This window comes from Solanum verrucosum, unplaced genomic scaffold, assembly GCF_900185275.1.
Source record: "Solanum verrucosum unplaced genomic scaffold, falcon-dt-bn FXZP01000156.1, whole genome shotgun sequence".
NCBI classification, from domain to species: domain Eukaryota; kingdom Viridiplantae; phylum Streptophyta; class Magnoliopsida; order Solanales; family Solanaceae; genus Solanum; species Solanum verrucosum.
The window spans coordinates 1,825,584-1,838,750 of NW_026020354.1; positions in this window are offsets into that span (position 1 = coordinate 1,825,584).

The following is a 13,167-nucleotide window of genomic DNA, read 5'->3' on the forward strand; positions in this document are numbered from 1 at the left end:
TCAACTCAGAGATACTCAACTCATTTCAGTATAAAGCAGTAGTAAACATACATTATAAAGAAAAGTTTTTAAAATAATAGGTAGCAACTCAATGTATTGAAAAATACAATATAATTAGTTTGTATGCAAGAATACAAAATAAACTTTATTTGTATATGAAAATACAAAATAAACTTTGTGGGAAATTCTCTAACCGACAACCATCATTATGAGCTATATGATGATACAACGTCTAGCCCACGCCAGAACTGTCCTATACTTTATCGGGGTATAGGACCTACTACTAAGTGGATCCACTAGTGTATGCTAAAAAGCATTAAGGAATCATCTAAAAAGTATGACCCTTTCTACCCATGTTGGCTACATGGTTTATGGGGACTTTGAGTTATCTGAACTCGTCCCCATATCGGTACTCAATACTACTCCCAAAATGTAATTAGCTCATATATTTAAAAACATAACTCTTTCTGTGGTTTGAGATTATTACTAAAATATCTTTCTCTTAAAAGAGATGGTACTCAAAACTGCTCAAAAACTCTTTTAGAAATCAGTGTTTCCTCTTATCTTAAATGTGAAAATATTTACTCTTGGGAATACTTAGTTCCCAAATATCATTTTAACGAATATAAACTCAACTGTACTATTTCTCAAATTGAAGTGCTCAAGTCTTAAAACAAGTTTTAAAAGGCTTGCAAAAGACTTCTCAAAGACTCGAAAGAACTCTCAAGACTTGACTCTTAGCTCTACCTTGAATTTGAATTATGATTTAAAGGTTATGATTCATGTTATGAATGATTTCTAGATGTTTAGAAGTAGTTTAGAGTGTTTAGAATCAATAGGGTATGAAGTAACAATTTAAAGGAACTCAGACGGGTTAAACAACTGAAGACAGGTCGGGGCAGGCGACCTTGGTGCACTGGTTGGAGCGGGGCGCCACCCCCTAAACTACTGAAGGGAAGTTGTGGCGCAGGGCCCAGGTGCCAAACTACAGAAACACTTCTTTGGCACACTGGCTAGCGTAGGGCGCCATTCTCTGCCCAGATTTTTTCGATAAATTATCTTACTCGTTTTTTAATCCGAGTTCGCCTAGAATATAATGGTTTCTTCCCAACTCACTTAGATTCAAATACCCAACATTAGTGTATGATAATCCATTCCAAACTACCCTCAAAATACTTAAACTTATCTCAAGAACTCATCAACAACCTCAACAATCAAGATTTCGAATGAACTTCAAGAAAACTTATCAAGAACTCTAAATCTTCAACTTCAAGAACGAAATTGCGCTGAAAATAACATGATTGATGTGTGGGTGTACGAACCCAACACTATGAGAACTCACATACCTCTTAAGGATTAAACCCTTGGCGAAACAACCTTCGAATCGCAAGAAAGCTCTATGAACGCCTTGACTTTTCTCCTTTCCTCCTCTTCTTAAACTTCTCTGAAAACCCTAGTGTAGATTAGGATTTGTAAAACTGAACCGAATCATTTTAGACCCCTAAGTATTACAGAAATTTTCTTAAATCTGAAAGGGTAGGGAAAAGACCAAAAATACCCCTCTTAAATCCGGGTAACTTTCCTTAACTGGATAGACAAATTTCAAATGATCATATCTCCCTCACACGAGCTCAAAAATTAGCAAACTTGGTGGCATTGGAAAGAGGATTACAAGAACTTTCATTTGATATCTTATGGGCTACCTAACTCACTGAAATTTATGATCGTTTGAAGTTAACCCAAAACTCATAATTTAGCATAACTTGCCACAATTTTCAAATTTACTCTTTCCAAAACAATTCTTTCTAATTCTAGTTCTTTCTAAGGCAGAATGTTACAACTATCTCCACATGTGGAAACATCTTGTTCTTCCCCCGAACTACGTTTTCATTTTTTCAGAATATGTTTCATGAACGAGTTAAGGTTAGAACGGAATATAATGTTCTTGAATTGTTCTTTATTAAAACCCAAGAACCCTCCATAAAGGTATCCTATTTCCATGAATATTCTTACCGACATGAGTTTTACAAGATTTCTTCTATGAAATTATTAACGATTATGAAAGTAACAGTTTCTATCTTATAAAGAAAGTTTAATAATTTCCTAATGATCTCTTAATAATTTCTTTATGGTTTCTTGATGTATTCTTGATAAATTCTTGAATGTTTTTGTGTTATGAACCCTACAATTATGAGCAGAAAATCTATTGAATTGGGTATAAAAGATTGCTATTCAAAGCATTGTTAAGTGTTTTGTCTTCTATAGGGAGTAGTAAAGATAAAGATAACTCTGATATTTTAATATGATTATCAATTTATATAGCAACCTACAATTTTATTTTATTTTATAATAAAACTAATAATTGATTAACACCCCTCCCGATTTTTTATACGAAAATGAACCAAAAGTTTGTCAAGCTATTCTCTTGTTGGTAATGTCCCAAGTCAGTTTCGCTTACAAATCTCACATGTTGTATTTTAATAAAATTTGACAAAAAAATCATCGTTAATACATGAAAACATTTGAAACTTTTTTGAAGGAAAATATTTTATTCATAAACTCAAAAGTTCTTGAATTTTAATTCAAGTTCTCCCAATTATGTATATTTCTGTATTTTCTATATATTTCTATATATTGAAATAACTAGCAACATCCCTAATAATAAAAGTAAGAAATTAAATTATACTATGACTAGAAAATCTATTTCTATATGAATTAGGACAAACAAATTCTAACTAGACATTAATTAAATAAATATCAAAAATAACAAATTCTAAACAACTTAAAATTTCTACTCCAACTTTGAATTATCATTCCAACATTCTTCCGTAATTCAAAATTGTAACTCTTGCCTTTTTCTTCTTGTCATTGTTGTTGTATTGGAAAACACTTTTCTTCAATCTTCAATTTTTTTTGTCATTGTTGTTTTATTGGAGAACTTCTCTTCAGTCTTCAATTGTTGGAGTACTTCTCTTTCATTCTCATTTTTTTCTTGGTTGTGTTGGAGCACTTCTCTCCCACTTTCAAGTGTTGAAGAACTTTCTCTCCATCATGATATTTTTCTCTTGTTTGTGTGGAGCACTTCCCTCCAACTTTCAAGAGTTGGAACATTTTCTCTCCGACTCACGATATTTTTTTATCGTGGTTGTATTGAAGCACTTCTCTCCAACTTCCAAGGTTGATGTCATTCCGACAAACTCCTTTTTTTTCAGAACACTTTCTCTCCAACTCCTGTTGATGCCCTTCCTACCAACTAATTTTTTTTGTGTTGGAACACTCTCTCTCGAACTCTTGTTAATACCCTTTCCACCATCTCTTTTATTGGGTGTTGAAACACTTCTATCCAACTCTCGTTGATGTCTTTTCCACCAGCTATTTTTTTTAAAAAAAACTTCTCCAACTTTTAATTTAGAGAAGAGCTTCTTTCTCTTGTGTTTGCTTGCACTTCTTTAAATCTATAATGTTTTTGTAAGTTTTTCGTCCATCATAAAAAAAAAATTCATGCATATATCATTCGTCTGGCCTTTATTAGCATGATCATTGGACAGACAGGCGGCATATATGGGTCATAGTCGCCCGCCAGCAGTGGAAACTCTTAGATATTTTATATCGTAGAAGATTTGATGTCAATTATTTGAAGAAATTTATCAAGTTAGGATAAAAATACGATAAGAGAGTCTTTGGTAGAAAGAAAATATATTTTGGAAAAATAATTTACTTATCTATTAGTGTTCAGTACGTAAGGAAAAATTATGATCATAAAATAGGTGTATATACAACAATAACATATCCAATGTAATTTCATATTTATTCTTATCTTTGTGGGATATAGAGATTGTGATGAGCCATGTATCTTTCATATTTATTCAAAATGAACAAGCGAGAAAGATAAGAGAAGACTAATTTGCATCTTTCCAAATTTCCAAATTCTTAGGGGTTTCACACATGAAGGTAGAGCAGCTTCTTACAGTTATTAGTAGTTATTTGTCGACAGTTCTGTATGATTACTAAAAGTTATATGTCTTAATTATCCCAATTGAGTTATTTATTGACAACTCTTTATGATTACAAGATGTTGTGTGTCGTTATCTCAAATGATTATGAAGTAGTTGTACTTAGCTATTATATAAATGATAGATCTAGTAACATGTAGGTATATATCTTTATATGAATTATTCTGGAGATATAAAAGACATGTATCTCTCTTTATATTTTCTTTCTTTTATTCAATATAAAACCTCTATTTTTATCATTGTTATCAGAATCAAGTTGATATTTCTTGGTTAACACATGAACCAATGCTTTCCAAAGCGAACCTATCATGTCAAATCATGATCAGATCATCCAATCATTGACCATTTTCACAACAAAATCTAAAGTCCTAAATGCTTTGGATATTGGTGTGATTGCATTAAAAGCACACAATACTCGGAATTAAAAAAAAAATATTAAATTTTACTTGAAGAGTGTGGGGTATAAAATTTGGAGGCATAAAAAAATTTATTGGTGTTCGCACACAAAGATGAAATTTTTGAAGTATGAAAGAGGAGATCCTCAAGATTGAATTCTGCAAGCAAAGAAACATTTTCAATATTATCAAACACATGATATATTTTTATTTTTAATCAAAGACCACATGGGTCAGGATTTTTTTTTAAAAAAGAGTAAATATATACAATATTGTGTGGGTTGACCAAGTGTACATCCCACCAAAATAAAATAAACAAAAGAACGAAAAAAGAAAATCAACCCACGAAGAAATATCAAAAAAAAAAAAAAAGAATAGGAAAGTGAGAAGTTGAATAGTTCTTGCAGCTGCAGTTCCTCTTTCTCGATCCATCACTAAATGGTGTTGAAACTCGATTCAATTGGGTGTAAGTATTCTATAACCATCAAACATCTTAGTATTTTGTCTACTAACTTCCATTTAAACGTCATCTCAATCTATCAATGATAAATGGTTTTAATCTTTTTGCTCAACTTTCTTCTCATAGATTCCATGTCGATCCAAGCTCATGTAGATTATTGTAACGACCTGATTCCGTCATTAGGAAAAATCCAATGGGGAAAGAATTGGACCAGAAAAACTTTTGAGTAGTAACTTGAAATTTCCTAGCCTAGTCCAGATTTGGACGAAATCAGAGTCAGGTGAGTCTAGTGAAATATGGTAATGAATAAGAAGTGTAATAATGAAATTGATTGTGTGAGTGGATAGCTCAGACGCTAAGGAACCCGTACGACTTTACAGAATTGAATTCGGGCAAGTAGAACTCTCGAAATTGATCTTAGCGTGAATGGGTGTTTTCTGAGTGTCGTGGGATAAATGTGTGTTGTGAAATGGGGGCTTGGAGCTCTTAATTCGACATTCTATTTTTGTGCAAGCCGCTATGGCGGGATTATTCCCTCTAAGGCGGGGACGCTGTGGCAGGTTGGGGGCCACCATAGCGGGACAGTCATAATTTAAGTCGAAAATAAACCCCAAAATCAATTTATTCTACAAGTTTCGACTTTGAGAGCTAGGAGACAACCCCAGGTTCTTTCTTGATGGTTTTTCACCATTCGTAAAGCAAAAGGTAAGGTTTTAACTCCTCGAACCCATTTTTCGATCCGTAGAATGTAATCTAGTGGGTGATTATCAACGGGGGAGGGTTTTGATCTGGAAATTATGGTGGAAAAAGCCCTAATCTGGGTATTAGGATCTTGAGTTTGGTCTAGGGTTATTGGGTTTGTTATAATCTGGATAATTAGACCTTTGATTGTTGATCCTTGCGTATATTAATTGTTTGTAGAACTAGAACAAACGGAAAAAATCCGAAAAAGGAAGATTCAAGTGCCTTAGAGGATTCAAGCTTGGGTTCGAGGTAGGTGATGGTTGTGATTTCATGTTGGTGTGATATATGTTTGTAATTGCTCCTAATCGTAAATGGGGATAATTGAATAATTGTATGCCATGAATCACCTCTTATTGTATGATTGTAAGAATATACATTGTGATTGCGATTGTGGTTTGCTGAATGGATTGGGTGTTACGTTCCGACACACTAACTTGGATCGGTTGCCACGTTTCGGCATAAATATGGGATCGGTTGCCACATTTCGGCATAAATATGGGATCGGTTGCCACGTTCCAGCATAAACATTGGATCGGGTACCACGAACCGGTACATTAACAGTTTGGGTATGGGTTCCATGAGAGGATCATTGAATTGGGTTTCGTGAGAAGACCATTGAATTGTGTTGTGTATCTACTTGTGATTATTATGTTCATATCTAATGGTGATTGAGGTTGAAAGACTGTTTGTTCTGAAATGATAACCAACCTGTATATCTTGAGAATTGTGAAATTGTGCGTTGTTCATAAAAAATGACTAATATTGTATGTGTTCTGTATATGCCTATTTTATAATGTTGTGGTTACTTGCATGTGTTTCACTTATTGGGATAGCCGCGTGATCCTACCAATACATTGTGGTTATGTACTGATAATGCACTTGCTTGTTCTTTGTTGAATGCAAGGCATCTTCAGGCGGCTATTGATAGACCTCAGCTAGGTGACTATTGAGCGTGACCGGATTCAAGGGTGAGCCAATTCTTTCAGGCTGCCATGGATCTTTCTTATTTAAGTCCACTCTTTTCGGACTTAGACTATTTGTTTAAGGTGTTTGTTTAGTTTCGGGGTTGTCCCCCTTGTTCTTAGACTTGTTGTTAGTAGAGTTTTGGTACAATGACTTTCAGGTTCTAAGGGTTAAGACTTCCGCATTAGTTTGGTTAGTTATTTGTTTAAACCTTTGGAGTTTATGGAAATTCCGTATTTCTTTTTGTCATTTAAACCTGCTTATGTATCTTTAAATGCGTAGTATTTGGTTAAGTTGTAGTAGTGATTCTGCCACCGGAGAGTTAGTGTGAGTGTCAATCACGACGGTCTGGATCGTGACAATTATATGGATCTATTGTTGGTAATCCATCCATTTAACCTATGATAATTTCAAGGTTTGATATGGATTTAATGTCTTTGGAAGGAGATGTGTTGGATCTTGGATCATTTTCCTTAGATCAATGGTGAATATTTATTATTAGAATGAGTTAGCGAAGATTATACGAGGAAAACAAATTCGTCGAGTGTCAAACGAAAAAATGAATCCAATCAACTTGAAAAATAAACCCTTTTTGTAAAAGTTATACGTTTTTACACTTTCAGATGAGAATCTGTAAAGTATTCAACAGATTGAATATGTGTTCTAGTATAAACAAAAATCTATAAAACGGGCAACCCATGTGCTAAATTGGCCAAAACATTATTTACTTGAAGTTTTTCTTAGAGAGATTAAAAAAGACCTTCATGTGGGTGTTAGGATTTACGAGCATTGGTATGTGTATAAAGCAATGAGCCTAATTTTAGATTATGAAAAAAATAAGGACCAAATCGATCTAGTAACTCACCTATTTGAATTCTGTCTCATGGCATTCATCAATTGGGACTTCTCCAGCGGCTCGAGAATTCTTGAATTTTCAATCATGTCGCCAACCAATTACATGTCCTATTCAACTGTCATCGCTTTCAAAAACTTGTCCACTAAATTTTGAGCAAATTTGACAAGAAAAAGGCTTATGTTATCGTTGTGGAGAAAAGTTCACCCCTAACCATCGCTGCAAATAAATTTTTTTACACATATATAATTAATAGAAGAGAAGAACAATGTGTAAAGTGTAGACAGTAGTTTTGGGCAAAAAATCTGCTTCAACTTCAAAAGTGTTGATATTGGTGAATAGTAATCTGACACATAGTTTCATAGAAAAAAATTGTCAAATAGATAATTGTGAAATTATCAAATGCAAAACTTTGTCAGTAAAGGTTTCTGAGTTGGGCATAATGCATAATTTTTTTTCTTTTTTCTTTTTTCTTTTTTCTTTGATGGCAGAGACATGGTATTGGATATACAATGTCTAGTATTTCTAAACACAATATAAACTAATTGATGAACAAGATGCATGTTTCTAATCTTTCAATTGAATGGGGAAGTGTATAAATTGCAAGGTGTTCCTCAACATATATTTTCAATTAGTCCTTGAAGAAAAGATGTTGATTGGAGATCTTATGCTTAAAATTATGAAGTGAAGGACGGCCATATGAAGGCCCAATCAAGAATATCAAAAGCATAGGTATATTTTAAAAGCGTAGACCTCTCTTTTAATGTTGGTGATGTTGTCCTTTTACATCTTCAATTATATGGCCAAGAGTCTTTGGTCAATCTCCTAATTCAAAAGTTGTTTTCTCGTTTCTTTGACCCTTACAAAGTATTTCGTAAATTAGGTTATCTCGTCTATCAACTTGAACTTTCAGCTAGCTCCAAAATTCATCATATCTTCCATGTTTCTCTCTTAAAGTCCACTCCTTCTTCTTACTTGCCTTTTCAGCACCATTAAATGATAAAGTCGAGCTCATTAATTGTATCACTTGAACAAGTTTCGAATCATTAGAAAAACCCAATTACCAACCCGCAACTTGAGTTATTGATTCAATGGATTGGTCGACCTTTCAAAAAAGTTAGTTGGAAAAATCATGATCTATTAGTTGCACAATTTTTTGATTTTTTCCTTAAGGGATAAATCATCTTTTTAGGAAGGGTATACTGATAAGCCACGTATCTTACATACTTATTCAAGAAGGAGGACGCGGAGAAAGATAGAAGACAATAATCTATATCTTCTCAAATTCCTTGAGATTTCACCCATGGAAGATTGACAAGTTTCTTAATGTTATTAGGATTATTTATTTGTTGGCAGTTTCTTAAAGTTGCTACAAGTTATATGTTTTTATATTAAATGGTTATGGATTAGTTATTGTTAGCTATTATATATGAGTAAATTTAATAAATAACATATTTAAGAGTTGTTATTACCAGTACTAACATGACATTCTAATTTTCAATACATAGCATGTAACAAATAATTAAAAATTAACAAATTTAAAATAAAAATAATAAAAACAGAAAAAAATGAAATAAAAGAACCATAAATATAGTAATTTATAATTGACAAGATAAATAATCCCTTAATTTTCTGTCAATTTGTTGATTCTTATTCTGATTATTTCTTTCTTCCTTCTTATTCTCAATTTTGGTGACTATTCAGATCAGTGTATTAAAAGGTGGGGGCGTGAGGTGAGGCGTTTTATACAGTACAGAGCGAGGCGTAAGTCCCGAAACATTGGGCGTAAGTCCCATGGATCTACAGGATGTAGTCTCATGTACATTCAATTTTATAATTTTATTACTAATAAAATAAGCAAAAGTAAACCTTTCAATGATTTATGATTTTTATTTGAGATAAGTATTAATAATCAATAATCAAGAAAAAAAGTATTATAATTACTATTTGAGAAATATCATTACACCAATAATAAAAATATAATGTAAAACAAAAAAGGTTAAAAAATAAATTTAAAACACCCGGCGTACGTTCTTACTCCCAGAACTTACGTTTTTATGCTCGGGGCTTATGCCTCAAATTTTAGGACTTACGTCTTATGGATCTACGTCTTTAGTTTACGCCCCGGAGCGTTTTTGGTACGCCTCGTCCCAAGACTCGCCCCAAAAACGATTTTGAAAACACTGATTCAGATTTTTTTGAAATTTTATCACCGCAAGTAATAGAGTTTATCCAATATTTGATTCAACATGTAGTCTTTTTTTTCTTTAATCGATCTTTTTTGGTTTTTTGATGTCTTTTTATTCCGATCTTGTTTTTTATTTTTTTTAATCTGTATTTTTATTTTTTTGAGAAACAAGAATCCTAATTTTTAAAATTTTGATTTAGTTTTTTTTTTAATCTGGAACTTGATATTTAGAGGGAGAAAAAAAGGTATTATTGAAATTTTGATCTCGTTTTTTGGTGTGCTTTTTTGTATCTAAAATACTTTTTTTTAAGGTGAAATAAGCATTCTTAGTTCTAAAATTTGTTTTTCCTTATATAAATAACTAGTTTTTCGACACGTGCGTTGCACATGATTACCAATTTAGAAAATATATGTTATAGTAAATAGTATTTTGCTTATTTAAGCGAAGATTTGAATAATAACCTTTGCACAAAATAATGTTGCAGATTTTTTTTGAATGTTCAATGTGGATCATCATATATATCTCTTATTCACGCGAACCTATGAAGATGGTCTATGAAAATTTTTATTAGTTAAATGCATATACTTATTTCAATTTGCTGAGGTTCAATCATGTAATTGGCCGTATCTCAATAATATTACCTTATAGACGATATTTGTTATGTATTTTTCTTGTCATCTAACCAGATGTGTTTTTGCACGTGTATTTCACGTTAAACTGTTCAGATATCATATGAACATGTGAAGAGAACAACTACATTTTATTTTTTAGAACTAAGTTTTGTATAATAATTTTTATTTTATAAGTTATAACATAATAAATGATATTCTTGTTGTTGACTCTCATATTTTACTTCTCAATTGACTGTGTAAATAAATCAAAGCTAGTTATCTGACTGTCCATAGTTAACTGAGAAATGTTTCCTTTTTTTTTTAACAGAAAAACTAAAAGTTGTAATTAAAGAATATATTCTATCTGTGAAATCATATATATATATAATCACATGTTTATCTTACACCCAATAAAGTTGTAGTTCATATACTTGTAAACAATTTTTAATCTATTCAATAAAGCATGATTCGTCCAAAGAAAAATAACAACACTATGTAATCACATATATAGGGGCGATATAATAATATGAAAAATTATTGGTCAAAAGTTAGATAAGAAAAGATGAAAGATAGAAATAATTAATGTAATAACTATGAGAATTCATAATCTTATAACTAAAGAATGTTAAAGAGTTTGAATAACATTTGCAATAATTAGTAATAACTAAGAATTAGTGTGCAATAGTTGTATTTCTAATAAATTTTATACTAACATAAATAAATAGGACTTTTAATTTATATTGCTATATTTTTATATAGTTATTAGATTTTAATTTAGTGTAGGGACAAAATGAAAATGTTGATTCCATACTATTGAAAATAAAATTTATTTTGTGAATGATAATTTTTAAATGATTCATATATATTCACATATTTTCACATTTGTTGTTAGTTTCTTTTATTTTTTTAAAAAGAACTCGGAACTATTTAAAATAATATATTTTGAAATTAAAAGATCTTGTTAACTTGATAATACATTTGTGAAATATATAATACTTTAATTTAAATACAAATACCTACCCAAATATTTATATACATATGAACTTTTCTTCGTCTAAAATATTGTAATATTAAGAAATAGTAAATAAGTAAAACAAAAGGGCAATGTTTATATAGTAATAACTATTTTGAAGCAAACTTCCTAACATTTTAAATCACATAAATAACATTGATAAATAAAGTCATTCTTTTGTATTGAGCATCAAAAAAAACAAATTGTGACAATTCTCTAACTTTTGAGAAGTTTAATAATTTTGGAAAAAGATGTTGAGAAGCATATAATTACATCACAAGAGAAAATGTTTAAAAAAAAACAAATGAATTTAGACTACATCATGTTAACTTCATATATTGGAACATTACATATTAATGTATATATTATGCAAATTGATGGCCTTTCGATAGTCCTAATCGAGAAGTTCATCAGTCAACAACTCTGAGGGGAAAAAACAAGGCAGTTCACTCAAACATCAAAGATGACTATCAAAAGGGGAGCTAAAGACAACCGCATTTTGACAATAATAATGATGGTGTGTTCCTTCACAAACTGTTAAAAAAGAAGAGAAAATGTGAAGGTACAAAATGCAACATAGAGACACAAGAGAAATATTGAGTGAAGATAAAGGACAAATACGTTTCCTGTAATCCTCAAGATAAAATTTCTCCTATTTTTGCTGAACTCTTCTATTGTTGGTAGAACATTGAAATATATCATCAACGGGATTTAACACCACAACCATGAACTTAGCAAGTTACAAATTGACCATTATTTGCAATTGATTTAATTTTGATATGATAAAATTACTGCAGAAAAGGCAGCACCAGGTTGTCATAAAACTAATGGCACAAGTAATAAACTAATAAAATTGTACATTTTCTGTTTTCACCAAAAAGAAATCTTTTTTTCCACTCACAACACGCTGCAATCAGCATATACTAAGAGCAAAGGCATCACTTATAGCCTTATTCAAACTCACTCAATGACAATAAATCACACGAAATCTTTTAAAATGCAAGAAGAAGAAGAGTAGATTAAAAAAATTGTGGTTGAAAAAAATGAGAGTAAGTCCCTCTATTTATAGTCAATAAAGGGTGGTATAAACAAGTATTTTTTGTGTCTTATCGAAAAAATCATGAACTTTTGAGAAGTCATAACCCTTTGGAATAGTCAAAAACTTATTGAAAAAGTCACAATTCTTTAGAAAAGTCACAACTCATCGAAAAAAATCACAACTTATCAGAAAAGTCACAACCTAAGTTAGGAATATTATAGTAATTTAACATTCAAGTTAGGAGTTCATGCTTTTAAGGTAATATAGATATAGATAGATAGATAGATAAATAGATTCAATAATGTTTAGGTATGTTGTAATATTTTTCATATGCAAAAAAAAAATATTCTAAGGATATAAGGTAATACTTACGTCTCTCACTGTATTTTCTATGCTTTTTATCCCATATAAAACCTCTGTTTTATTCTAAAGATACGAGGTAATACTTACGTCTTTCATTGTATTTTCTATGCCTTTTATCCAATATAAAACCTCTATTTTTATCCTATTACTTCTAATAGACCCTCGACTAAGTGCAATCAAAGCAAAACTGAAAGCAAAATAACAAGTTTGACAAAGTAAATGAAACAATGTGCATGAAAAGAAGAGACTAGTCCCTTACCTCTTCCACATAAACGTATGACAACACTCTACTCCCTCTTTTACCTTTAACCTTGATCTCCATACCTTTTCTAGAGTCATGTCCTCAATAATTGAAGATGTGACATGTTATATCTAATCATCTCCACTTAGTTGTTCTTAAGTCTACTTCTACCTCTCCTTAAGTGAACCTCTCACACCTCTTTTTTGGTGGATCCATACATCTCCTCTTCACATGTTCGACTCATTTTAATCTCGTTTGCCATGGAAGTCACTCCCACTTTATCT